The sequence below is a fragment of the Planococcus citri genome, chromosome 2, assembly GCF_950023065.1.
Source record: "Planococcus citri chromosome 2, ihPlaCitr1.1, whole genome shotgun sequence".
NCBI lineage: Eukaryota > Metazoa > Arthropoda > Insecta > Hemiptera > Pseudococcidae > Planococcus > Planococcus citri.
In genome coordinates, this window is record NC_088678.1 from 24,390,327 (window position 1) to 24,416,429 (window position 26,103).

The 26,103-nt window shown below is 35.0% G+C and overlaps 2 protein-coding genes and 1 long non-coding RNA gene across 6 annotated transcripts in view; 2 read left to right on the top strand and 1 right to left on the bottom strand.

Moving 5' to 3' along the window:
• LOC135835115 (uncharacterized) overlaps positions 1-26,103 on the top strand; it is a 473,170-nt gene that overhangs the window by 224,845 nt on the left and 222,222 nt on the right. The gene's annotated exons all lie outside the window — the stretch shown is intronic.
• Positions 1-26,103, top strand: part of LOC135835114 (G-protein coupled receptor moody) — a 267,377-nt gene that overhangs the window by 179,013 nt on the left and 62,261 nt on the right. The window lies entirely within an intron of this gene.
• LOC135835136 (uncharacterized) overlaps positions 1-26,103 on the bottom strand; it is a 194,709-nt gene that overhangs the window by 63,322 nt on the left and 105,284 nt on the right. The window contains exons 3-4 of the long non-coding RNA XR_010556827.1: positions 23,927-24,026; positions 8,832-9,029 (exon numbers count right to left, since the gene is read on the bottom strand). This is a non-coding gene — a long non-coding RNA (uncharacterized LOC135835136). The remainder of the gene's footprint in view (positions 1-8,831; positions 9,030-23,926; positions 24,027-26,103) is intronic.

The window sequence follows — 26,103 nt, forward strand, 5'->3', positions numbered from 1 at the left end:
AATCCATTCGATAGTTTTGGCACAATCCTGGCCCAAAGTGGACCATTTTTCATCAAAAAATCTTACAGAACGCGCTCCACAGAGAATAGTCTTAATTCAGTAATTATAATTTGAGATTTTTATATCTTGAATATTTACACTGGAATAATCAAAACAATAATTTTGTCAATAAGTAGGTAGGTGTCTATGAACATTTGATTTTGTCAGTGAAGAAATGTATCAAAAAATAAAGTCTCTGGCATAATTAATTTTGAAAATTTAAAAACAAGTTTAAAAGAAATTGAAAACGTTTTAAATTTAAGACTGCTAACATATGTGTCTGGTGATCTTGAAGATGTCATAACTCCAGTTCATTTCATTGGTAATCAAAGTCACATTTCAGTTGACAACAAATTGGGTGTTGTTAATACGAGATCCGAATTATCCGACATTTGGAATTCATGTAAAAAGGGTTTACAATCATTTTGGTCTATTTCGTATAAAGATTACTTATCCAATTTATGCAAAAAGGACAATTCTATACAAAGAAACACCGCTGTTTGCAAGTACCAAGTGTCAGAGAACCTGTTTCAATAGAAGAGGACATTTTGAGAGGAAAATGGAGGTTAGGTGTAGTTGATCGGCTTCATATTAGCAGTGACGGAAATATTTGTTCAGAAAAACAGGGTAGTTGCACAGATACGTATAGTGACAGAACCGGTTTCCTCTCTACTTTCTCTTGGATGTTTAGTTTGGTTGCTGATGGTCTCCTCCTACCCCGCGTAAAGGGATGTTTCAAAACTTCATTTACAGGAGTACACCACTAGTGAAGGTTTAGAAATAGGTATTAAATTATGCATATTCGCCTATTGAGCCTCCTTAAGGAGATAATTTTTTTAGATCAATTTTGAAGTAATTTATCCCTCAAAAATATGCATCTATAGGAAATAATTTTTCAAATTTTTTGAGGTGTGTTAAGCAGTGTGTGATACTTTCAAATGAGTGAAATAATTTTTAAATAAGAAATCGTGTTATTTGAGGAACATTTCCAGCAAAACTGTAGGTAGGTCTAGGTACAGTCAAACCTGGATAAGTGGAATCGCAAGGGAAACGGATTTTTTTCCACTTACATAGGTTTTCCACTAAAGTAGGTTTCACTTATAGAGGTTGAACAAATTGGAATTCCAGTTATGGAGGTTTTCGTTTCCCTACCACTTCCCCATCTAGACCTATGTTAAAGTCTTATAAGTGGAATTTTATTCTGAGTAGCAGGACCTCTGGAACTGAAATGTTGCTTTCGTTTTACCTCTATAAGTGAAATTCTCCTCCTTCTTACCTCGTTAACTGGAACGAATTCCACTTCTGGAGGTGCTGTTATGATAAATGTTTCAGTTATAGAGGTAAGAAGGAAAAGAATTTCACTTATAGAGGTAAAACGAAAGCAACATTTCAGTTCCAGAAGTTCTGCTACTCAAAACAAAATTCCACTTACATAGGTTCTGTTTCCATTTAAAGAGGTGACTTTAACATGGGTTTACATAGGGAAGTGCTAGGGAAACGAATTTTATTCCACTTATAGAGGTTTTCCACTTACATGGGTTCCACTTATCCAAGTTTGACTGTACCTCCTTTCTTTTCATACTAACACTACCTATAAATATTATTTTTCTATCCCAAAGTAAGTAATAGGCCTAGGTATATTTTGTAATCTATGAAAAATGAGTAAAGTACATTTTTTTTCCAAAAGTGCTTCACATTTAAAAAAATGATTGCATATCTATGCAGATATCCAAACAAATAATAATACGTAAAAAAATACAAATCATTACTTAAGGGTTTGTGGGAATCAAATTTTTGGGAGTTTTTTTTTCGAGTCAAAAAATAATGTTTTCCAAATTTTTATAATTAACTTTTTAATGGAGAGCCTAAATTAAATTGTTAACCAAGTCCGAAAAAAATGTAAAAAATGGGTGACACTAGGTATTACTTAAAAATTGAAGTTGCAAACATTCAAACAACCCCCACAAAAAATATGATGGAGCTTTGAAATTTGCGTTATCTGTACCTAATGGCTAATATGTACCTACATATCAGACTCCTAAAAGCTATTTCATTTTACTGTGATAACGAAAACGATGTGCAACTCAACATACATTTGAGATAGGCAACCATTCCATCAGCAGGCGGTCACATTGTGAACGTTTTACCGGTTTTACAGTCACATAGTGTCTGGTTTTCACTACACAATGCGTATTGTTTTAAAAACAGACACAAAATGTCCGTTTTACTGGATTTGTGTACTGTTGTGTCCGATTTTTACGGACACACGCGCACATCGGGTAATTAATTCGATAATATTATAATTCGAGATGTTTATCTCTTGAATATTTACAGTGGAATAATCAAAACAATAATTTTGTCAACTTAGGTAAGAAAAGTTTGATGTAGCCAAAATAACTAACCAAAAAAAATACTTTTACATTTTAACTTACCTACACACAACCAAATTGTATTATTTAACCGTCAACATATTTTATTTTTATTTAAATTAATTAATCCTAATTCGCGACAACAGGGATCATATGTGATCGATTTTGTACTTGGTGATTTTGGGCAAGTCAGTCACCAAAATGTCACCAGATGTTTGACTGTCTGGTGACTTTTTGGAAACAAGTTCATCTAGCAGTGAGCATATGTGATTGATTTTGTAATAAATTGGTGAATTTTGGTTAGGGGTGAAAGGCAGGCAGCTTGAGTGGAGCGAGATCGTGAGCTGGGGGGTGTGGGCTGCACTTAGTTCTAGTTATATTGTATGCTTCATTCAAGAACGAAAAAATAAAATATCCACTGTACATCAATGCATCTATTCATCAAGTTTCTCGAGTTCATTGAAGCGGACAGGACGAAACAAAACCACCACCATCATCACCACGACCAAATCTCCACAAGAAGAATAGTAATCTCTCGAAATCTGTTCAATATTGAAAACATCTCTTTGAACACCACAGCGAAGAAAAAAAAATACGTAAAGAAATAGTAAACCAAGGGGAGAGCGCAAAAACCAGAGAAAAAAAATAGGGGCGAGAAACAATTCCAGCATCACGACGATCCGGTATATAGGAAATCGGAAAAGCTCGCCCGATTAAAAGTTGTATCTAAAAATCATAAAACTGTCTGAATGCTTTCCCGCTTTAATGGGGTGGTAAACAGATAACTCCTTTAATCTATTTCACCGTCGTTGTCGCGCGCAAAGCTGTAAAGTGAAGTGAAAAAAAAAAAAGGAAAACATCCTGCTGAGACGAAGCGTCGAGAGCAGCAGGGAAAAAAAACACCTAAACCGATCGAAAAGTGCGAAAAGTCGAAGTTAAAATAAAAAGAAAACTTTCCAAATAAGGAAAATGCCTCTCAGGAGTCTGTAACACGGCGCAGAGAAATGTCGTTAGTGCATCTCATGTTTCTTTTATCCGTTTCATGAGACACTATTCGATCCATTTCATAAAGCTTAATCGCATTCCGTCCGTATTTAAGAGGAGTACACGACCGCAAAACATACCCGAGTGAAAGTTGTTTTCGTATTCCGAACAGCGTACCCGCCTGTTTTCCACTTTCGATATTTTTTTATTACGCTAAAAATCTAAATACATTCGTAAATTCCCATCGGAAACCTTGAAAGTTGCCACCGAAAACCATATTTTACATAATCGCGGTACGTGTGCGTATTCTTCCAGTTCTTCGGGATAAAGTTACCACTCTTTGTCTCGATGTGAGATCGAGACGTATGTTATATCCGAGAATATGATTACTTTTGCCACAACGACATTGAACAATACGTAGACGATAAATCTATATGCATTACATATATTATTTCTAGGCGAATATTTCTCCCCGGAGAACTTCCCCTTGCCACTCTTTATTCAATATTACAAAACCATCAAAAGCTCTTCCAAAAGTAAACCGTTTCATTTTCGTTTCTTTATGAGACGATGACGCGAACTGAACGCGAAATATTAAGACGAAGATATTGCTGACGCAGAAGGCGTTACCTTCGCTTTACATACGTTATACAAATTTCCAACCCCTGGACCGATGAAAAGAAATCCGAGGGTTTGTACGATTTACTGGCATTGATCAAGGGAAACCTAAACCGCCTTAAAACAATCCAAATTGTCATCAAAGTCGTGAAGAAGCGAACGCGATAAGGTTATTTAAAACTCGCGTACATCTCTGTATTGAAAAAAAATCCCCCTACTTTTAAGTTTGGCATTAATGGAATCGTAACTTTAAAATGCCTCTTCGTCCTTTTCTTAATTCACTGGCCAGAAAAATGTGACGAATAGGCGTTCCTCATCGATAACGCTGCGAAGATTTTTTCCAATGCATCGATGCACAAAAACACTAACTTCATTGTAATGGCACAGGAAGAAGGGTAAAACACTATAGAAAAAGCGAAATAATATAGTCGTAATACCCGAGAGGATTTTCCCAACAATGTCGTCGATATTTTGTATACGAGAAAAGTTTTGCAAACGTTGAGTGAGTAACATTTTACCCGTTGTTTATTTTTTAATTTCTTTTAACATGCTTCGATAATTTTTCTCGTGGAATGTGAATTTCCCAAAGAATGATTCATTTTTTTTGGTATGATATGTTCATTGTTCACCTGGCCAAGTAGTTGTTTCTTTTTTTTTTTCGGAGCAACGTTGTCAACGGATATATATAATAAAATAATTGCTTTTGTTCTCGCGTTTGCACGTGTCTGGGTTTTTCGCGTTATAAAAAACAGATTTATCAGCGCTAGCGAGAAGGGCGATGGTAAGCTATTTGAATAGCTATATGTCCCTCAGCAACAGTTTGCTTCTTTAGGAAGCGATATTTATTTGCCCGTCGTGCCGGCGTTACTTTCATTTTTCAACGAATTTACTACCATGTTTACGTTACACTCTCCATGAACGGAGATTATTTCTTAATGTCGTCTATGCTATTACGTACCCGCGAGTCGACTTTTACGTAGTCATATACATAGTTATGCTATAGATAGATATACGTAGGAATATTAAAACGCGCGAATATAGCATGCTTTCAATGCTATAGCGAAAGTATATTATGTAGAAATGAACTTCACTCGAGAATCGCGTATATATCTTAGAAATTACCAAATCAGAAATTCGCTTTATTCGTGTCGTGTCGTCCAAATTTTATTCCAAATGTTTTGATAAAATTCCGCAGGGTAAAATGTACTCTAGAAAGGTGGTAAATTTTCACCAATTGTGATTTCCACTCTTTAAATGTCATATTTGTTGCCGAATTTCCTTTCTAGAGAATGAATAACAAATTGAGTCTATTGTAGTCGACATGATACGAGACCTGACTTTCCATTACCAAAAATAATCTGCAAGCAGGGTTCAATGTTGAAGAAATTTCCAAGAAGATTTGAAAAATTTATTTATTTATTTATTTTATTTTATTGGGTGCCATATACAGCTACTATGGCTAGGGACACCTCATCATTACATTTGGCACAGTTATCTACATACATAACAAATTACAAATTATAGATATTACAAAGTAAGAAAATTTATAAAATAAGCATATAATTATTAAATTATAGTTTTTGTCTTAATCCTGTGATATTTATAAAGTTCAGTACATTATTTATTGCGACTGGATCATCTGATAGGATAGTATTTATTTGATTGGAATTTAGAAAGAGGGAGCGAGCATGTTGGAAAATGGGACAGTGTATGAGTATGTGGGGAACATTTAGAGGAACATTGCAAGTGGAACACATAGGAGGAGGTTGTTTTAGAATTCTGTCATAAAAATTGTTTTGTTTTTTCAAAGTAGGGGGCTATAGGAAAAGGGGGTTTGGCGCGGAGACTCAATTCAAAAAATTAGGTATATAATTTCCAGGAAAATTTGAAAAATTCTGTCATAAGATTTGTTTCATTTTTTAAAGCAGGAGGCTATAGGAAGAGGAGGGGTTGTCGCGGAGACTCAATTCAAAAAATATATACTCTCGAACTCAGGGGAGAGGGTAGGAAGCTGTATAATTTGAACTTAGCACCATCGAATTAATAACAACCAATATGCTACTCGATTTTTGAAACTTTTTTGAATTTTGAGCAAAATTAGGAGCTTTTGTGCCTCTGAGGGGAATAGACATCCCATTTTGAAAATAAATTTGCAGACAAGATGATAGAAATGTGCTTTCATAGTAATTTTTCCAAATGTTTAAAGTACCTAGAAGACGTCAACCTTGGTACCTACTTATCATAAAAAGTTGAGCTTTGATCTCAGAAAGATCAAATTCGAGCTTTCCAAGCCCCAATGGCATATTTTGACTGAGAAATTTAACAGCAAACAGATGTATTCCAATTTCAACTATTCTGAAGAGATACATATAAACCTTTCTTGTCAGTTTTTAAAAAACCACGAATGAAGGACCTCCCTTTTGCCCACGAATAGAACTTTAGGACAGAAATAATGGAGGTCAAGTTATCGAAGAAAGCTAATAGAAAAAAAATTGAGCGGAATCGGGCAATTTGATTCTATTTTTGATTCAATTTTACATGAAATTAGCGAATGAAAAAATTAGATCGTATTTACGGCGAACCAAGTATGCAATTTTATTAACACGTCAGTCGTTTATAATGAAAGTGCCCTATCTGCGTGTCATTGAAGGCATTTTATCATTTCCTTATATTTTTGTCACCCCCCCCCCTTGCCTCTCTCTCCCTCTCTATAATATGTGTTATGAGAGAAGATCCTTCGATGTTTTTTGAATGCGTTGAATCAGTCTGATATACAAGTTTTACACACTTTTCAACTTACAAGCTTTGGAAAATACATACTTATTCATCGAAATTGTTTTTCAAGGCGTAGCAAACTTCAGAAAATCTTCGAATTCCAAAAAAAAAATGATGTTTGATTTATTGAGTTTTTAAATGAACTGAAGCTCAGTGGCAGGCGGGGGGGGAGAGGGGGGTAATGGCCCCGTTCGCCCCCCTTGGCTACGCCACTGCTGAAGCTAATACGTATTTAATTTAAACTCACTTTTTTGATACGAGCCTCCTCCCATTTCCTCCCTTCCACTTCAAGATTTGCAATAAATCAGGAAAAATTGAAAAAATCGTGTGATGATGATTTGCTAGGCTATCTGCGATGATAATTTAGAATTTCAAATCTTTTTTTTTGATGGAAGCTCCGTGGACACCACAACTCCCCAATTCCTTGCTGCTCCTTGATTCCTAAATCTTGGATAATGGGCCCGGTGGTATTTTTTTTGCATCAGATTAAGCGAAAGTTGGAGTTTTTTTTTTTTTTTTTTTTTGCAATTTTTGGGAAGAACACTTCAAGCAAATTTTTTTTAAAAAATGAACCTTTTTTGAAATTTTTTGCAGAAAAGTAACAATTTTAAATAATTTTCAGCAAACAAAATCGTAAGACTTTATGAGTGCTTTTGGCATTTTTAGGCAAAAAAACGAGAATTTTTGCAAATTTTCGGTAGAAATCAAACTTTTTGGAAATTACTGGCATGCAACTTTTGTCGAAAAAGTGAGACATGAGACTACATCGCAACTTTCTGATAAAACGGTGACCTTTTTTTTGGAAAATGTCAGCAAAAAGCGAGACTTTGACAATTAAGAGTAAAAAGGCATAGCTTTTTGGCAATATACATAATACATACGTATTTGGAGAAAAAGTAGAAAAAACATTGGGTAATTTTTTGAAAAAAAGTGAAAATTTTAAGCAATGTTTATCGAGAAATAACAATGAATAAGAAGTGAATACTTTCGTTATTATTGACTTATTGATGCATGCATATGTATTACTTATCACAAATATTAACATTTTTTCTTTCTGTCTTCAAAAAGTGAAGCCAAGATTTGAATAACTTGAATTTTTGAAAATTTTTACAAAACTAAGTGATCAAAAGTTACTTTTAGTAGATACTTTTACGTAGTAACTTGTTATTAAAAAAAAAAAAAAATTACCCTTTGACCCAAATCATCGTCCAACAGTTTTGGACAAGGAGGAATCCATTATTTTTTGTGATGAGTTCATTTCATCGTGTGAAAGGGTTTTTTCAACTTTTTCAACAGATACGTAAAAATAGGGATTAAATGGGTCAACTTAGCCAATTAAAACTTTTTCTCTTGTTTTAAACCAAAAAATCGCATTTTTTCGCAAACTTTCAATTTTTTTAAATCGACTTTACGAAATAACGCCATCCCAATTTTTTATGATATGTTGTTCAGCATAAAAAGTTGTTCATAATATACAGTATTTTTTCAGAATTTTTTAGAGTCGGAACGATATGAAAATTACGTTTTGAAACATTTCTAGCTAATTTTTCGTACGAAAAAAAGTGGCAACACTGATTTTTACTGCTGAAATGGATGGTATTTCAAGTTCATTGAAAACTTTGACACCCCCTACCAGCCTTTAAGAAAGAGCTAGATGTCTGCGATTTGCGCCATTGGTCATCCCTTCAAAAGATCTTTCCGCAGGAAAAATTTCAAAAAAATCGCTGACCCCCTTCCCCTCTCTTCCGCTTCTATTTCACGGTCGAATTGACGTGGGATGACCCATAAATATGGTCTAAATATTCAGGGCTGATATTGAAGCAGAAAAAATGCATTCAACTCATCTATTCAATTTTCTTCAGCGACCATCCTCCATACAAAAATCACGTAGGGAAATTCGACCAACACCTTATTTCACCGGAATTCCATCACAGGAGTTTTCCGCCTCCAACGCCGCGTAAAAATAAACCCGGCCAAAAAACCTGAGCCGGAATTTTCTCATAAAAATAACATCTCGACGATGAAATAGCAACCCACACAACATACCTGAAGCAGTAATTTTTCTTTTTCGAGTAGTACAACGTCACGTTATCATCAACCCGAAGAAGACTCATCTCTCATCCCATCTGAGACTCCAGGAACTCGGCGAACAAAAAAAAGAAAACCATTTAGAGCTTATGCAAATGTAATTCCCGAAACACATTTATAGCGTGGTTTCCTCCAAAACATCCGTGAAACGTTTACCTGTTAGGACAGAAAAAAAAATAATTAAAAAGACATTAGCCGAGAAGAATTTTTAATGATGAATTTAGCTCAGCCTACGTTAAAGTCAAACATTACCGTTACTAAAACTATTCCCATGTGATGCAATCCCTCGGCATTTTAAATTGAACAATGACAATTCAAATATCTAGCTCGACATTTCCGTTAACCTGGTACCAGTACCAGGTACAAAAAAAAATCTCAACTGTGAGATAATAGAGAGAGGAAAGGTTGCGCGAATAGCGGATAAATTAAATTTTCACATTAATTAAAAAAGGCTATACGATGAAGGTATATATACTTCAGCAATTGTTAGATATTTTTTTCCTCGCAAAATTAAGCAGTCTTTTTGGAAGCTGTTTCGTATATATGAAAATTTAAAAAACTCTTTATTATTTTCCTGTATATACTTACTTATTCGCACAACATTCGAATATGTCGTGAAACAGAGAAATCTGGCTGGAATTTTCGCCATACTGGGGGCTCTTTTAATGGCTAAACTTGGCTGTATAATATTATCGCAGTCGTTATTATTGTAGCTGCTCTACGATGCGATGGAAATACCATACTTACTAAGACTATGGTAGTGCATACGAATAACGTTTCCGAATAACAACGCTGGCAGCAGCTTATTATTTCGTTTGAGAAAGCTCGCAGGGGTTTAATTTGGAATAACGTGGAATTCGCCGGCAAGGCAAACGCAAAGTAGCGAGAGCAAGAGCAGCGTTTTCAAGTACTACAGTCGTTTGAAACGGGTCCGAGAAATTTTGGCAGATGTTAAATACATATCTGATAAGCCAGGATTCGCGCGCACGACGCGATGCAGCGTTCAACAAAATGGCGAATAATATATTTTAGTAAATTAAACCCATTCGTAAATAAGCCATTTATGCGATACACCCTTTCAGGGTACTTCAAACGACGAGGAAGGGGGGGGGGTAAATGCTTTAGGCTCAACAACCGGCTCGGGAAAAAAAAGAACGTGATAAGATTATTGCGCCGTTTCGAGGTGAATTTTTTCTTGTCACGAATAGCTTTGCTTATCTGTCGTTTTATTTATACCGTCTATAATCCTCTTTACGCGCGTATTTGCCCCTTGATACCTGCAATTTAGCTCAGCGAGAGAGAGAGGTACTCTAGGTAGGCTGGATATTTTCACCACAACTCGTATAGTTCATCTTCCAGCTGGGAACATCCGCCTTGCCAACTCAAATTACCAACAGTTTAAATAGGATATACGTCGGTATTCGCATCTTTTTCGTCGACCTGCAGCTCTTGGCTGCGTTCTTTCGACAAAAGCTCCAACACTGACACTCGAGCAGAGCACGAATAAGTCGCAAATTAATTACTTTGTATAATGCGAACGCCGCCATGCCACGATGCGAATACCATACCAAGCAAATGACAAACACAGGCGTCAATTTTAAAAGCGCCGAGAAAAAATCCTCCGGCGCGGAAACATTTTTCATAAGCTACGAATAACTCGACGACGGCGGCGACGACGAGAAAAGACTACATTGCCGAAGCCATTCTTCATGTCAACGGTTTCCGCCGCCAAACACTATTCGTAAAAACACCCAACAAAACTCGCCCCAGCCCCAGTCCCTAGCCCGAGCCCAAACCGCCGTGAACCTTCAACCATATACAATAATATACACAATACCGAAAAAAATTCATAACTTTCCCCTCTCTGTGTAAGTATAAAATACGTATGTTTTTTTCTTCTTCTTTCCTTAAATGAAAATTTGAAAGAAAAAAAATTATAGGCAGCAAATAAAGAAAATATGCGCTTCATAAAGGAAACTTTTTTTTACAACCGGAGAAAAGCTCGCCGCCGCGTAAGATCGGAAAATAAATGAAATACGTTATGTTCAAGAGAACAGAGAGGAAAAAAAGAAGAAAAAGAGAGCTATATTAACGCTTATTGCTTCATTTTTTCTTCTTTTTCTTTTTTTTTCGGCGCTGCATTACATGTTTAAATATTCCAATAACCGGAGAAGAATATCTTTGAATTTTATTACTAACAGCCGCGTCTCTTCTTCTTCTTCTTTTGGCTTCAATATTTCACGTAATAAAAACAGGTGCTACCGCGGTTACGACCAACAACGTTTCATTACTCCCACAAATTTACCCTTATATTTTCATACTCGTCGTACCACAGTATAGGTATGCAGAGACGACACAGAGACGCAAATTTCACCCAGAAACTTTTATGAATTTTTTCTCGCTTCCGAAGCCGTTTCAATTTTTTTCTCTCCTTTTTACTAGTATAAAACGCAAATTACGAGTGATTTTTTAAGTACCGAGCCATTATTTTAAAATGTTACGAAACCAGAAGAATTTGAAATAGGTAGGTTGTATTTTTTACTTCACTGTGTAGGCACTTCTTAACCGAATAAATAACGACCAAAGATTATTTTTATAATTTTTTTCGCGATTTAATACATTTTACCATAATTTCGCGTTCGTTAAATGGGTAAAAAATTTCTCATTTTTCTTCATTAGTTCTCAGTTAAATGAGCGATAAAAAAGAAGGAAATTTTTTTCAAAATTTAACGTTTCAAGGGTGATAAATTCAATATCGTTATGTGAAACTGAATTCAGGTAATCATCATCATCATCATCATCATCATCATATACATATATTAAAAGAATTTGTGAAATCTGGTGACAATCCGCCAGCCTCTCCTACTGAACCGATTTTGCTAGATTTTTTTTTAAAATGTTCCTTATCACATGTAGATGTGTTATGAAGCATTTAGAATCCAAAATTATTTAGTTTGAGCACAAAAAATTAAAAATGCATTTTTTTGAACAATTTTATCTTCGATTTGCGGCCGAATATTTTCATTTGTTAGGCATTTTCTTTATCATCGAATAGTAAACAAAAACTTAAGGCTTCGCAGCCAAGTATTTATCAAATAGTAAATCCTTCTAACTATTGGACATTTTTTTTTAAAAAAATGAAAAATTCGAAATAGCATTCATATTCACTTTAACCTCGAAATGAACCATCCAAAGAGAGTTTCAAAATGAACCCTCAATTTGGGGAGAGGGTGCAAAACGTCCAATTTCGAAAAATTCAATGTGGGTATCAAAATAGGGGTTTTTAGGGTCACTAATGTCAATTTGAGCATTCATATATCCACCTTAACCTCGATATAAGCCCAAAAAGGGGGTAATAGTAAATCCTTCTAACTATCTTTGAACAATTTTTAAAAAAAAAAATTCGAAATTTTCTGAAAAAACTACCAAGTATGTTTGGAAACTTTGTTAAAAAGCGAGGATTTTTTACAATTTTTGGCAAACAGCAGGATTTTGACAATTTTAGCAAAAAGAACTTTGTGAGAATTACCTATTGGCAAAAAAAGATACTTTGGCAATTTCTGGCAAAATACTTACCCAAGCTTGGCTTTTAGTTAATTTTGAAGAAAAAAAATTTTGTATGTTTAGAAACTTCGTTAAAAAGCGAGGATTTTTTTGCAATTTTGACAATTTTAGCAAAAAGAACTTTGTGAGAATTACCTATTGGCAAAAAATGATACTTTGGCAATTTCTGGCAAAATACTTACCCAAGCTTGGCTTTTAGTTAATTTTGAAGAAAAAAAAATTTTAAGTTGAAAATTAGATAATTTTAGTAAAAATGAACAATTTTTTAGAATTAGAAATTAAGTACACCTTTTCGGAATTTTATTCCAAAAAGTGAGATTTTTCACTTTGAAACTTATGGCAATTTTACGTTGAAAATTGTGACTTTTCAACTGTAAAAAAGCTAGAATTTTCAGCAATAGGGAAGACTTTTGGACAATTTTTTTGAAAAAAATAAAACTTTTTGAAAATTTTTGTAAAAAACCCGAGAATTTTTTGTAAAAAAACACAGAATTTTTTGTAAAAAAACACAGAATTTTTACAATTTTAAGCGAAAAGCGAAACTGACTGTTTATGAAGGAAAGCACGAATTTTTGATTATTAGTGGGCAAAATATTGATTTTTAACCGCAAAAATAATGGGCAAGTTTGCAGGTGGAGTATGCTTACATATGAGCTTTAGCTTTCAGTGGTTTCGAGCTTTGATTCCAGAAAAGTGGAATTTTGGATTCGAAAATCATTTTTAATGGAAGCAACGTACACTTCAGTTGAAAGCCCTATTTTTAAAGGGGGAGGGGGAGAAGCATCGATAAGATTTAGTGGTAGGGAAAATCACAAACGATTTACTACAAAATTTTCTTAATTCAGAGACCAAAATGAAGGAATCTTCAGAAATAATGCCCATTTCAAAAGCTGTAGGAGTGTAGGTAGAAAAATTCAAAAATTTTAGTCATTGATATTTTTTATGCAAAAAACGAGATTTTTAGGTAATTTATAGGAAGAGGAAATTACTTTTCCAATTTTTTTTTGCAAAATTTTTTTCACATAAAAAGTGCGTTTTTTGGATTACTATTTTTTTTTTAATTTCATGCTTAGTATTTAGGGGGTTTCGCCCTTGGAATTCGCATGGGGGTTGGGCCGCGAAGCGGCCAGGGGGCGTAGCCCCCTAGTGTAATTTATGATACGTTTGTATCGTGCCATTTTATGCCAAAATTCATAAATTTGGAGGAGAAGGATAGCACGGTATACTTTATAACCTCGCCATTTAAATTTCAAATAAAACTCCGATTTGAAAGGGAATCCAATTTTTAGAAAGAATGTGATCCAAAACCTTCATAATCACAATTTCAGCTCTTCTCCCCAATTGATTTTTGAAAAAAAAAAAACCAAAATTAGAAAACTGTGATTTGTGTGTTCGCTGGCCGCTGGGATCATACGAAAATGGACTTGTAACATACTTAACGAGGCGATGGATCAGCTGATCACTGATGGTGAATTGGGCCATCCCTACTCTCTGATATTTTCATATCACTTATACTAACCCACAATGCAATACCTTATACGTACTAAGAGGGTTAAAAGAGAGATTCCACCGCCCAGTCAGGTGGGCTAGATTGGCCAAATAACCCCGACTGGTGTGGAGAAAGTCCTCAAATGAGCTGAGAAGGAACTAGAAAAGAGAATCCAACACTCCAACTAGGGAAAAATAGAGACCCAATCAAATGGGATCTTTACCCTGGAGGAATTAGAGGATAATCTGATGAGACAGTTATCGCAGTTTGCCTTGGCCCATTGTGTCAGCCAACACTTTAGGATGACCAGGGGCGCTCCTGTTCCTGTTCAAGCGAGCCTTTGGCAAACAGGGTACTCTACAGTCAAGAGGTGCTAAGGTTATTGAAGTAGTTAAGCTAAAAAAAAAAAAAAAAAAAAAAAAAAAATGGAAACTACATCCTTTAAGCCATCACCAAAGAACAGTACAACGATAAGCCATCAATCAAGGATTTTGTAATGATGAAAGCACTTGCTGCCAAATGTAACCACCTTAAGATCAATACAAAAGATAGTGGTACCAAGACTGGGGTGTGGTTTGGATAAACTAGAATGGCCAACAGTGAAGCAATCCATCATTAAATGATTCAAAGGCCACTCAGTCACTGTCAGAGTACTCGTATGCACCCCAAAGGAGGAACAGTTTCAATCCTGATCTAGGCATCAATCCAACATTGACCCATAGAAGCCCTGTAAATAGGTCGTCGTCGTCATGGTTCCTTGTCCTTTACAGGACATTGGAAATCGCATTTTTGTGGTACCCTAACAGGGTGAGGCGAATGCCTATATGCCACTGTGATTATTCTGGGGAATTGACGTTGTTTTTGAGCTTTCACGTAGTAGTTTCTTGTTGCTTTCTACACTATCTGCAAAGTAGCTCATACAATATCACTAGCCGGGTTTTTACAACCCTGAGTTCTGTAATCACCGCTACCTATAGTTGCTCAACCAGTTACAGCTTTTTGATACCGGCAACAGATTGCATACATTTCTGTTGCCTCTGCTGTTCTGGTGCTCGGAGCTTAATGTGTAATAGATGTTAAATGCACTACAATGTATACATAACACGTTAACGCCTGCGTCTCTAGCGGGATATGAACCCACAACCTCTTGTTTAGAAAGTAGTGGCTCAACCCACTACATCACCGAGTGTTGTAAATAGGTACATACATGCTAAATAGACCATCTTAACTAATCTTACCTATTTTCTTGAATTTTTCAGCTTGAAGTAATTAGTTGTAATTAGTTTATTATTCTTAAGTCCAATGTGAGCAGCTGGTGAGAAGTCCTTAGCAAGTGCACCAGCCACCTCACAAAAATCCCTCCATATCTGAAACTCTTGTAATGCAAAGGGGAGACCAACACTTGTTGACTCCCCCCCCAGGCGCCAAATTCTCCTCCATAAAAATCCCTTTTCCCAAGACAGGTTGGGGGACTCGGTCTACCTGATAGGCATGCGTGAAACAAAGCCTGCTTGGGTGATTGGGCCCTTGGCAACTGCCTAGGGGGTATTGGCTGTGGTGAACACCCTATCTATTGTCTATTGGCTATCCCCCTTCCCTTCTCCCTCCCCCCCGCATCTTAGATCTAGGATCAGGGATAAATTAAGATGTTACATTTTGTTTAGATTTAGTCTTAGATTTATTTAATTTAAGATAAAAATAAATATGTTTATTAGAGAAAACCCCCGGCACCTTGTGTGTCCCAGGAACCAAAAAAATATAAAAAAATCTGTGTGTAGTATGTGCACTATTTCAGACACCCCCCCGTGGAGTGGAAACGGTTTTAAGCCATTTTTGAGCCTCAGCGACTTACTAAAAATGCCAATTTTTGAAAAATATCCCAAAATCAATCTAATGACTTGAAACCACTTCTAATCGATTCGAGAGGTCAAAAATAGAGTAATACCAAGTTTTAGATTTTCAAGTCAATTTGATAAAATTCTGATTTCTTTTTTCATTTTTGGGCCAAAGATTTTCAAAAATTCACAAAAATTCGTAAAGCATCCATGGCTGATGACGTTATTTCGCATGCTCTTTCGATCTAGTATTTTCAGTTCACAAAATTGTCTGCCAGTTGCAAATACAAATATTTCCCTTGAAGTTACTGATACTTTTGTAATTTGTACTAATCATAAAAAATTAGGTTTTATTCATCATGAAAAATTCAAATTTTAACTTTTCAAATTTTAATAATGAATAATTTTGACTTCCAATTTATTTCATTTAAAACTCCACAAACAGATTTGTTCCAAGTTCAGCCAGTATTGATGAATGAAGAATGAGCTTCAAAATTTGACAGTTTCAGAATATCACAAATGCATAAAAATTACAAGATCCCCCGCCCCTCTAAAATTGTTTAAATTAATTTTTCAAAACAGAGGTCTTGAGTTGGGGATGCGCGTACATTCGCACAATTGTAATTCCTTGCAAAACTTTGAACGCTCACTCCTCAAAACTGAGAAACTACATAGAACTAATTTGTTTTCAGTTTTTTTAACGGAATATTGATTGTGAAAGATTTGAAATCAGTTTAAGTAGAAAAGATCAAATTTTAACTTCATGAGTATAGAAGTTGAAAACTATAATGTTCAAAAATTTTGAAAAAAAGATAAATTCTGAGTTTTGCATAGAAAAAGTTGAAACTTTGGTTACGGTGGTTTTTGAAGGCGAGGGCGCAAATTCAATTTTGGGATAATCGTTTTATCCCAAAATCCAAAATTGGGCTCCAAAGAGAAGGTACACCATCGAAAAATATTGAAAAATACAACATGGGTACCAAAATCTAGGTTTTTAAGGGCACAAAATTCATGTTTGAAGACAATTTGATCTCAACACCCAAAATGGGCTTCAAAAAAAAGACGTACATACAAAATTGAAAAATATAAAATATGTAGTACAATATTGGTATTGAAATGTAGGTTTTCAAGAGCACAAAATTCATTTCTGATGACCCAAATGCCAAAATGAGCTTTAGAGAGGAGGTAAGTTATAAGTAGGTACAAAACTAAAATTTAAAAAAATACAACAAAATGAAAAAAAATTTCTAACAATTTTTCCGGAGAGAAAACTCAATAGCCACAAATCATCAACAAATGCATCACTAAGCACACAATCTGATTCGAATTCTCTTGTTGAATGGAAAATTCAGCGATAAAAAGGCGAAAAAAATTTCATCCATTGTGTCGCGAAAAATTGAAAAAAAAATTCTTATTCATCTCGATACAATATCCAAACAAGCCACACATTCGAAACGGTGAAATTGTACATACACGTACACAAAAACCTCTTCTAGTATAGGTACTCGAACAGTACATGTATTCAAATTCCCTACACAGTGCATACCAAAGTTGAAGTCGAAGTCGAAGCGACGCACGTGCTGGTGTGTGTCGTTTTTCCTCGAAGAAACTCATCTCGAATAAAAAATTACTTGGGCTGAAAATCGGTATAGCGTTTTTTATTTGGCTAATATCAACTGCCATTACGTATTATTACGTCGGATATTGGTTTTGAGAATCGGAATATCAGATTAAAAGTTGATTTATTTTGAAAAATTATCGCGAATCTTTTTGCAGCTTATTCTTTCGCTTTGAGCGGGTACCCGCCCTTAACCAAATAAATTACTCGCTTGTCATCGCGGCAACCACAGCAAAAATTCTACGCTAAATCTATCTATATACTACGTATACTCGTTTACAATATACGCGCGCGTCGGAGGAAGAAATAAATATCACAATGGATGAAAATATAGGTTACGTCATTGATAAGGTATCCGTTCGTACCCTCTTCTTTTTACTCAGTCCCTTCTTTTTGTGCTTCTTTTCATTTATATTTATATTATATCATTCATTGCTAACTTATGCACCTATTTTCTACTTATTAGTTTATGAAAATTGAAAACAATTTTTTTTTTCACATTGCTTTTAGATATAAGAACTTAGGTAGGTACTTCAATCATTTCTGTTTTGTGTGGAAATTTTATCAGGCCAGTTTTATGCATTTCATCGATATCTTCAACAAATCTAAACATTCGTAACTATATGAAAACTATGCCTATTCTCACGTTATCCAAAAATTCTCCCATATACATGTAAAAATTTTGAAAATTTATATTTTTATTTTGTAGCGTAGCCAAAAATATTCGGCTAAAAGACAGTTTGCGAAATATTCGGTGAAATTTTCCATCTCAGCATTATACTCAACATTTTATTACCTTGGAAGTTCTCAAGAATGAGACAAATTTTATAATAAATGTCATCTCGGATTACCCGAGGAAAATTTTTCTCTGAAACAAAACGAAAAAAAATGTCTCGAATACTCAGTCAGTTAAATTGGAAGAATTTCAAAGATTTGGCTCATTTACAAGAAAATTTCGCAAATATTAGTCTAATATGATGTGACGAATTCGTTTCGTTCGATTTGGACTCCGATACGCGGAATTGATTCAATTCGAGATTACTTTTTTGTCACCATGTGAAAAGAAATACGAGTAGAGAAGAAAATTATGCGACAATAATTTATTTACACGAAGAATTTCGCTTAATTTTCTATACTAGTTTCGCGACTCGAGACTCGCAACTTTGGACGTTTTTCTTATTTTTTTTCTCGTTTTGCTCTTCCCGGGCCCCTTGCCTTTACTTCTTGGAATTATATGCGGAAACGAAGTCAGCGCGATAATTGTCCGAGCCAATTTATTAATTTTTTATTCAATTTTCGCTTCTCTCTGTTACTGGAGCGAACGAACTCGGCAAAGGTACCAGACGACGATGAAGGTGGAGGGAAAATGGTGGGATTTGCAGCAGGCAATACAAAAACGTATCCGAAACGTGTTTTTAGCAGCATCGTATCGTCTTTTCGTGTAAAATACGTAGTATAAAATAAGGAAAACGTTACGGTAGCGTTGCACAGTTTGCCTTAACGGAAATATGCATTTAAGTAATGAAGTTATTGCACTAGTGCAAAGGGTAATGTTGTATTCGTATTAAATAGAAACGGTAAACAGTTTTCTTGAATATTACACCCTGTAATAACGAGCGAGATGCATAATGTTGTGCTTCCAAGGGGGGCAAGGGGGAAACACGAGGGTGGATGCGATGCAATTCTCGATATTACACACTATACTTACGCGTTGCGAAACATTATCCCAAAGAAGTTGCTGGAATATTGTTCGACCAGGTTTTTACGTATATCGTACGTATATACGGTGGGAATATAAATTTAAAATGGGAGCAAAATTTCGTTCTTCACTGCTGTGCAAGGAGTCGCATCGTTTTTTCCTTCGGTATGGTACAGATATACTATATACGAGTATTTTAAAGCGTGTAACACAATGAACCGACATAAAGAGAGGGATACATGGGCAAAAGTTACGATGATGAGAAAAAGACGGAAGCTGTGCAACTCGCGTTACGAAAATTATCGTCTTTTTGGCGGAATATTTTTTGCTGCATCTCGTTTCCTTATCTCGCCCTATTCCAGCGATTACGATTCTATTGCATTTCGTGCATCGTACTGTACGAGTATTTGATGGCGATCGAAATTATAGAACATAGGAATACGAATACCACGTGCCCATATTGTCACAGCGAGTCTATGCTATAGCTTTTAAACGATTTCTCGATACGGGGAGTATTTTTCATAATGAACCACCGAGTCGTGTAAAAGTATATTGGAAATATCTGTGTCGTAAAAACAGCGTTTTTGAATCGTAGTACGTATCGAATTTGTTATTGAATTCGAATATAACGAGGTCAAATGGTATATTTTTTTGTTAACTTGCCTCCGGTATCGGTGAAAAATTTTTACGATCCAGGTAATTTCAACTTTAATAAAATTCTTATTTTGTACGTTGACCTTTCTGCGCACATCGTGTTAGAAAACAAAAAAAAATCGTATACTAAAAGAATACGGTAGGTAAGGGAATAAACGTTAAATTTTACTAGTTTTTTAATAAATGTCGATTTCCAGCGTGTATTTTAGATTGTTTATAGACCCTTTAAAAAAATTTTCCAATTTTTCCCCCATTCTATATTTACTTACTCGTATATAGGTTCGTGCAAATTCAAAAATGATATAAGGTATAGCCTATTATAAGGGTGAAAGACCTTTCTCGAAGCTGCTTGTATTTTTTTTATAAGCTTACGAGCATTTGAGAAATTAAAAAAATTATATTTAAATGATATTTTATGTTATACCCTCGCTCGTACAGCCTACGCTATTTATACAATTAATACTACTACGTAGAGTACGGAAGGGAAGAAATTTCATTTGCGAAACTCCCCCGGTGTATGTATTTTGGCTGATTTTCAGACTGTGTAAGAAACGCCCTGACGTAATAATTTTTCATCGCCTTCGAAACGTTAACAATGAAAGTACCTCTCGACTGCTTTAACAAAATACTGCTCTTTGTATAACATTATAAGCCAGAACAGTAAAAATACTCGGCTTCTTTGTAATGTAAACATAAACCGGCCGACAAAACGGTAAGTTTTACAAATTACCTCAGTGTGTAAAGTACCTATGTACGTAAAATAGGTGTATAAAGTATGCTTCATTTGAATACATACCTACGCAGTAAACGCATAAGGCAATAATGTCTCATAAGAGCTTCTCTGTGTATATAATTAATCGTTGAATATGCATTGCATACGTGTACTTATGTCTACAGAGATAGGTGTTAGGTACGACCCGAAGGAAATACAGTATGTTTTTTAATTGGATCCGACCTGAGAAGAATTGTAACAATGAAAAGAGACCTTTCGATTAACACAAAACCAAGATGCTACTAAATTTTTTGGGAAATTTTTGAAAATTAAAAAATAGGGGGTGGGATCGTTTCCCATTTTTTTCTAATTCAATAATGAAATCTAGAAAAAAATATGCCTAAATGACTCGAACAAGATGTTGGAGAAATATTTCAAATTTTTCGGTCCATGCCTTCACCCTTCTACCGAAACAAGAGATCAGAATTTTAGGAATTTAAAAATTTTTATGCTGAAAAAAATCAATTTTATTTTTTCATTTTTTTGGTTCATGTGATCTTTTAATGTCTTCTACCACATCTAAAGATAATTACAAGATGATCATAATACGTACATTAGATATGTACAAGTATAATTTATTGTATTTTTAATGAAATTATTCTTATTTTGAGAACTCCTGAACTTGACAAAAATAAACACTAAGATTCCTTGAGTGTTGACTATTTGCGCTTTAAATCGTTTGCGCTTTTATACATCGATTGTGCTTTTGGAAATGAGGGGTCCCAAACTTGTTAGTAATATCTAGACACCTACTGGAAGGTATACAGATTCATGTGGAAGTAATATTCTTTACTTCAACAGCGTTTTATAAATACCTAGTTACTACCTCATTTTATCACGAACGACCCACTCCCCCCCCGTTTAGTCAGCAAATCTGATTTTAAAAGAAATCCAAATAGAGAGACTCAAATTAAATTACGGTACATATACTTACTATCGGATGTTAAAGTTGAACAAATGACAACAAGAGATAGAAAACAAATTGACAACATTTTGAATATATTTTCAATGTACCAAGCAAATCAAATTTCTCGTCTCAAATTTATAAGACGCGTTGGTTATACCTGAACAGGACTAACTGGACTATACTGATATCAAGTAAATTTTGTTACCTACAAGGTCATTGGTTTACAATCAAATTTATATTCTTTTTTTTTTAAAATACACATTCTCATTGTTTCAAAATAATTTTCTATTTTTTGTAGGTACCTATTAAAGTTTCATGTTTTTGATCAAATTTTGATTCGCTTTTTTTTATAATTCTCATGGTTTTTAAATTCCCACGTTCTACTTGTACGTTTTTAATGGATTATTTTTACTAGTTGTGTTTGTTGCACTTTTTAAATTGATGATTATAATAAATTAAATAAATAAATTATAATCAAGTGTTTAACACTTTCATGCTGTTTTGGAAACCCCTGCTACAGTGACGAAATTTTAGTCCAAAGCGCAAACGATGTATTTTTTCAATCGTTTGAGCTTCTGCTGATAACAATGGGAAGCGCAAACGATGATTTTCCAAAAATTTGTTGCCAACAGTATCATTAACAGTTTTTGGCGATGTTGTTGTAACAACTAAATCCATCGTTCCAGGCTCTAAAGCCTGGAACGATTATCGCGGAATTGTAAGACCAAATGAGGCTTCTAGGTCAAGAACCTCAATTCATAAGCAACAATCATTCTGTGGGAACGAATGACCGCCTCATAGATCTCATATTTTAAAGGAAGCCCCTAGTGTTATAAGCAGGGATCCTATAGTCTTCGAGGTTATCGATCCTGCATCTTTTAGGAGGTTTCCACGTTACCATACTTACTTCCCGTAGGTATACAAGTATAAAGCGCAGACTCTGCTAGAAAAATGTATACAGAAGCATCTCTTGAGGGGAAATTACAAGAATAACTACCAGGTGGTGAGGGCATTCCTGCTCATCACAAAATCAGGACGATTTTTAACGACTTTTTGGAAATTTTTGATAAAAATTGTGACTTTTTCACAACTTTCCAGACCTACTTTCAAAATTGCGACTTTTTTGAGACTTTTGGGACCTGGTAGAGATCCTGATATCATATATTTTGAAAATTTTCATTTTTAGGGTATACCCCACTTCTGAAGCCCATTTTTGAATTAAGAGTGAAATGGTCGAAATCTCAAAAATGAATTTTGCGCTTTTGAAACCCTATATTTTGATACCAATGTTTGTACCTCCTCTACAGAGCCCAATTTTGGGGTCTGAGGTGAAATGATCTCCAGAAATGAATTTTGTGCCCTTGAAACCCTACATTTTGATATCCATTTTGTATTTTTAAAATTAGTTCAAGTTCCATCAGTTTTGAGGTCGAACTTTCAAAGTTTCGCAAGGAATTACCAAATGTATGAAAGTCCCTCACTCACACCCCTGTTTTGAAAAATGAAAACAATTTTACTTGGGGGGGGGGGGTTCGTAATTTTCATGCATTTACGATATTCTGAAGCTGCCAAATTTTGATGCTCATTCATCAATACAAACTGAACTTTGAACAAATTAGTTTGTTAAGTTTTAAATATAATAAATTGAAAATGAAAAATTCGTTAGGTACGAGTATTAAAATTTGATAAGTTCGAATTTGAAGTTTCCATAATGAAAGCTTAATTTTTCATGAGGAAGGTATTTGTAACTGGCAGAAAATTTTTTGAACCGGAAAAAACTAAGTTGAAAGAGCATGCAAAATTACGTCATCAGTCAAAATTTCGGCTGCCATTCGAATTTTCTTGCGTGAATTTTTGAAAATCTTTGGCCCAAAAATGAAAAAAATCAGAATTTTATCAAATTGACTTGAAAAGCTGAAACTCCGTACGTGCTCTGTTTTTGATCTCTCGAGTCCATTGGAAGCAGTTTCAAGTCGTCGTTGGACTGATTTTCGGATGTTTTTCAAAAACTGGAATTTTTAATAAGTCGATGGAGGCTCAAAAACGGTTTGAAACCGTTTCCAGTGTACTGGGGGAGGGGGGGGGGTCTGAAATAAGGTACACGTCAAATTAGCAATTTTCTATTTCTATTTGGTAAAATTTGGTTGTTTTTTCGCATTTCAACCCAAATTCAATTTTCAAAAATTAACAAAATTATTTTAACGTCAAAAATTTTAGCTGGTGATGTATTTCTCCAAGCTCTTTCGATTTAGCTTTTATTTGAAGGCAATAAATTCGAATATTGGCTCATTTTTTCGACTCAACTTCTCCAACACCCTATACCAACGGCCTCGAGGATAGTAAAAGTGTCAAATAAATTGAAAATGGAATGCGATGGATAGTTTTTGAAGTTTTCGAGTTGATTACGGTAACTCGCACAGTAGTCTTTCCAACACATCCACTTTAATTCAACTCAGGCAAATCATGGCCGAAAAATTATTACTTAAAACGAAAGAAACCATAACCGTTAACTTACTTGAGAAGTCCTTCCATGTGATATGATAGCTTCCATTTCATTTAACACTCAGACCTGATTGAAAGTGTATTTTTACACGATCCATTATGCAACAAAACGCCTGAAAAAATATGGAAACCCATCACAAATTATCAATTACATTATGCAAAAGTTTTTCAAAACCTAGCTTAAAAATTTATTGGCTCACAGTTCGGTAAACTTTTATATTTATAATACATTTTCACATTTTCGTACCTCTTCGTTCAACTTTTAAAAAGCTACTGTGCGAATACCCTTCTGATATGGCGAATAATCGCCGCCAAAAACGACGCGAAATATCCTTAATGAAGTTGAAAAAAAAAAAATACAAAAACCGTAATAAATTCACCTGAGTTACACCGCATACAGAATCATCGCAGTATACACAAAACGTCGTTCTATAATTCAGTTAAAATTATACCATGTACAGAGAGAATAATCACGCGATAATAATTTAATAAACGGTTAAACGATCCCGTTTTTATAACATTTTTGCATATACGAGTCTCCATTTACGCATTTTTTTTCGCTCGACGAAAATAACAACAGACTAGAATATGAGAAAAATTAATCCAAAAGGAAGATTTCGCTCGTTTTATGTTACAAATTAAAGGAACAAATAACGTTAACAAGAATAGCTGTAAAATAAAATTACGTAATAATGATTCGGTCGTTATTACACGATGCTTTTGCTTTTTGCTTCTTGTATAAGTATACAACAGAACAACGCCGTTAAAATATTCGTTGTTTATTGAAATAGGTTGGTAGAGAAAATGTTTTGCTTAAAATTAAACATAAGATTTTGCAGCGAGAAATCAACGCGAGCAGCGTTTTTTCCCACCATGTTTTCCTGGCTCTCTCAAGATAAACGTCGGTATACAAAGAAACGATTGCGAGGGCAGAGCAGAAAAAAAATGATAAATGCCAGCTGTAAATATTTTTTGGGTCGGCACCGTGAATTTGTTCGGCTCGCGACAAACGCAGAGGAGAGTAAAAAAATTAAATATAAAATTTATTTCGCCAAGCAAAGCAGCAGACTTACTTTGGTGCGCTGTACAGTGCGAACGTAACACTATCAAAATAAAATATACGATCTACTTCCCTTTTTATTTGATAGCATAAAAAACGATTTCTACCATTTCTTATCATTACAAATGCCAGCATCATTTGCATGCTAACTTTGTGCCGTTAAGCTGGAATATTACAACCGCGTTCGTTTGTGTTGGCTGGTGATTTACAATTGATTTCCGAGTACATTAAACACCACGTCTCGCGTTACACTCGCGTAGACAACGTATACTTTAGTATCCCCCCAAATCAATATGGTTCGCTGAAAGATTTCACTCCTTTCTCACGGCCAGCCCAGACTTCGAGCCGAGCGTCTTTATTAAAAAGCCAAATGTCGTAAATTAAACGCAAATACCAATACTTCGTCCATCCGTTTTGCATATTTGGCTATGCTGCGAATCGAATATTGAAATTTTACCGATGCAATTTTCACGCGGACTATGATTAAAATTTCATCTTTTCCGAAACCTGTCCTGGAAAAAGCACGTTATAATGCATTATTCTCGTTCTATCGTGCATTTTTTACGACCTGGCAAAAGGTCAGACTGTCACGGTGGTATGGAGAAGACGCGAGAATAACACGAATTTCCGCAGTGCCAGTTTAGCATCATCGACGATGATGTTTTAAACCGATATCCTCGTCTGTTTTGATTCTACAGCAGGGAGATCAATGTTGGGTGGAAATGGTCCAATCCCAAAAGATAGTACTTAAGATTCTGCGTCAACCAACGCCATTGCCATCAAAATCTAAGACCACTTTTAGGGTTCTACTGACCGGTTGAAAATTTGCGAATTGTTTATTTTCGGGTAAATTCGTGTTTTGAATTTTTTTTTGTTCTGAAATATTTCATATTAATTGAAGCGAAACATCGAAAGATAACATTTCTGAAACCGGTGAAATATTTTGGAATGCAGTGAAGCCATGCACAATTTAAGGGGTCTACTGAGGAATAGAGACAACAGAGCTTTCAATTCTCCGAATGGACAGCTAAAATTTTTTTGACAACTAAATACTTCACGAAACTACTCGTAAACAAGAACAAAATTGATAACTGAGTAACAACGAGTGATTGAGAGGTTCCTGATAGGAA